Genomic DNA, 3794 nt, shown 5'->3' with positions numbered 1-3794 from the left:
TGGGGGGAATTTTTTCCAATTTAAAAGTTGATTTGTTCGTTGCCTGTTGGTAAAGCTCAAATCGTAATTGATTTAATGAAATATTTATTTTTCTGTTTCTATAAATACCAGTTATAAGTTGACATCCGTTTTTTTGCAATAGTCTCGTGGTCTGCATCTTTTTTATAAAAAATACTACCTACACTTGATAAATTTTGATTGTTCAATAAAGGTTTTACTATTGTTTTTTTACCTCTTCCTGCAAAACCGGAAGTTGTGTCGCAACCCGAAAAAGCATGAATAAATGCTATTAAATTTGCGATTCATGTTTGAAACAATTAGATGTATAAAATGTATCTGTTGCATTACTTGAGCCTGGTTTGTGGAAAAAAATACGTAGCCTATTGGAATTTAATTGTAAAAAAAATATTGTTTTATTTTTGACTACTATGTTTAATTATAATTTATTAAAAATATTTTGTTTTAAATAACCTACATGACTCATTACTATACTACACATAATGAAAAAATAATAAAATATACATTAATAATATGCACACTAAATTAGCGAATCTTATTGACAGATTACGACTCTCAATATGGTACAATTTATAGCCATCAAAATGTTATTTTTAATACCTTTCCTCTTTTTCCTTTATAAAATTAAATCAACTTTAGTAATATTACATTACAATACGTCCTGTCATTAAAATGTAGTCAATTATTAACAAAAATAACAACAAAATTGAAAATCATTAGAGAAATTGGTGAATTAGTGTTTAGAAAAGTCACTTTTTTCGGTTTTTCGTAATTTTAAGCCGTTTAATGAAAATTTAACCTACAACATGCATAGACCATTTGAAAGTACACATTTCAACGGTTAAAATGATATATATATAAATATAAAAATACAAAAAAACATCAATAAAGTTGTCCGTGGAAGATGAGGGTAGTTTTTTAAAGAAGTGTCAACATCTCAAAAACTATTTGTTTTTTTTAATTCCAAAAAAATCAAGCTTATTCCAGGCAAAAAAAGGTATACTTCCACAAAATTTCATGTAAATTAAATTATTTTTACGTGAGAAAAAAATTAAAAACTAAAAAATCAGTTTTTCGCCATTTTCTCGAAAAATTTGAGGTTATGTTGAAAAATGTCAAATACAAAAGTTTTAGATTTTTTTTATTATCTATAACTTTTGTATTGAACATTTTCCACTAGGAGGTCACCCTTCGCCGCAAGTCGAGAAAAACCGATTTCAACCCCTAAACAGCACCCCCATTTCACCATTTCACATTATCTCGTGTTTAAACTTTTTTTTTTCGTTTTGTTACAACCTTAACTTCATTTTTCAGCCGGTCGTTGCCTGTTATTAATTTTTTTATCTACAAAAGTTATCGGCACTAGACTTTAATCCGAAAATCTATCTTAGATATCTTTCTTCTAGCCTTTCTACTTCCACTCTTTCTTTCCACCCCCATACTTCCACCCCGTAACTCATTACCATCCATATTAACTTGTCAAATAACCAAATTCTTCTACTCCAGTCCTTTCCAAATCTCCTCTTTCCAATTCCCCATACCTCTCCCACTATCATGGCCGTTTTCCGTCTTCTTAATTAACGTCCTGTGCCTCCTGCCCTCCATTCCTCTGTAACCTGTATCCTAAGTATGTAAATTCCTTTACCTCTTCTATTCTCTTTCCTCTCCACCGCCAATCCTTCTTGCATGTCCTTCCGTTTCCTTTTCTAAATCTCATTAATTTCACAAATTTTAGTCTTGTCTACATTCAGCTCTAATCTTTTCCTCTCCAGATATTCCTCCATTCTGTCTATCATGCTTCTCATCCTCTCCTCATCCTCCGAAAACAACACAATATCGTCTGTGTACACTAGCGTATATACTTTTCTATCCCCTAACCAGATTCCTCCCCACTTCACCCTTCCCATCTCTTCCTCCAGATCTGCTATCACTATGTTGAACAGCAATGGGCTCAGCGGACACCCCTGTCTTACTCCTCTCGCCGTCCAGAAACTCTCTCCTGTCTTCCCTCCTGCTCTTACCATACTCTTTGTTTCGCTTAACACTTCCTTTACCCTTTCAATCAGTCCCTCTCTTATCCCTCTTTCCCTCATTGCTTTATACAGAACTCCCCTGTCCACTGAGTCGAACGCCGCTCTCAGATCCACGAACAGCGCCACCACTTTCTTCCCTATTCCCAATTGTCTATTTACTAAATAGTTTATGACGTAGATGTTATCCATTGTTCTCCTTCCCATTCTAAATCCTGTTTGATTCTACGATATCACCTTTTTTTCCTCGTACTCCATTTTTAACCTTTCAGCTAACACCATTATATTTATCTTGTACAATTGTATGCTGTCATTAAAGTTACTCCCTTATATTCCCCTACTTTTCTTCTCTCACTTTTCTTCACGATCGGGATTATTACTCCTTCCTCCGGCCATCCCCTCTCTACACCTTGTTACAAAATTCTACTAACAACTTCCCCCCATACTTCTCTTTCCATTTCTCTACCTCGATCCCATCTCTTTACATCGATCCCAAAAAGGATAGATATCTCCTTTCTCCTCTTCCTTCCCTTATTTATGGTACAATTTCCCAGACGTCACTTTCTCTTTTAACTTGCTCTGCCTCCCTCAACCATTTCTCCGTTTCTTTTTTTTCTTCCTTTCACATAACTTTCTATAGTCTTTTTTTCCTTTCCGTGAATTTCTCCCTCCTTTCCGTCGACCTTCTCCCTTTCCTTAATTCTCCTCTTACCTCCCTCTTCTTTTTCCTGCATTCCTCATTCCACCATCCTCATTCCACCATCCTCCTTTCTTTTTCTCTCTCTTCTCCTGCTCCTCTTCCACTTCTTCTAACATCCCTTAATATCCCTTTTCATTTCTCCCTAATCCTCTTCTATCCCCATCTCTTTCCTGCTTCCTATTCTCAGTTTTTCCCTAAATTTCTCTCTTCCCTCTTCATTTCAAGTCACTCCCGGTTTCTTGCCCTTTACTTTTCCTTCTATTAAATGTCCTCCCCTTTGCCTCCACCCATTTCCAGCGGATGATGATCCGAGTCAACTTTATCACCTTTTTTCATTTTTCTTATTCTCTTTTTTGCTTCCTCATCTCCTAATGCGTAGTTAATCACCATACTTCCCATACCCCTCGTGAACGTGAATTCCCTTTCTTCATCTCCTGGTATGTTTCCGTTCCAAATGCTCCAACCCCTCTCCTCAATCATTTCTATCAGCCTCCTCCCTTCCTTATTTACCTTTCCATCCTTTGAACTTCTACTCTTCTCTTCTCTTTGCCCCTCCCTCCTTCCCTGTTCTTGCACTAAAGTCCCCTCCTATTATTATTTTTTTCTCTTCCTTTTTTTCTTCCATCCATTTCTCCAAACTCCTTCTATACCTTTCCAAATTATCCTTTACAAACACTTCTATTTCTCCATTTTTCTCCCCGATTCTCACTCTCCCTTCTCTTATCCTTTCCTCTTCCATCTCGTCCCCCTCTCCAACAGCTCCTTTCTTACCCCCATCTCTCTTCCCTTCCTCTTTTCTCTCACCGCCCACTGCGCCTTCCAAATAAACCCTCTCGAGAATGACTTCTTCACCTTGTCCCAATCCTTTTCCTCTACCCAATCTGATAATACTATCACATTCCTTCGATCCTTTCCAAAACTCCATATCTTTATTTCTTAGACCTGCCACATTCCAGAACATTACTTTCTATTCATCCTCCCTCTCAACCTCCCTTCCCTTCCCCACATCTCTCTTTCCCTCCCATGATCCTCTTCATCTCCTTTCC

Source organism: Trachymyrmex cornetzi, unplaced genomic scaffold, assembly GCF_001594075.2.
Source record: "Trachymyrmex cornetzi isolate Tcor2-1 unplaced genomic scaffold, Tcor1.1 scaffold643, whole genome shotgun sequence".
In the NCBI taxonomy this organism is placed as follows: Eukaryota; Metazoa; Arthropoda; class Insecta; order Hymenoptera; family Formicidae; genus Trachymyrmex; species Trachymyrmex cornetzi.
The sequence above is the reverse complement of the archived record's forward strand: the minus strand, read 5'-3'. Positions refer to the sequence as shown.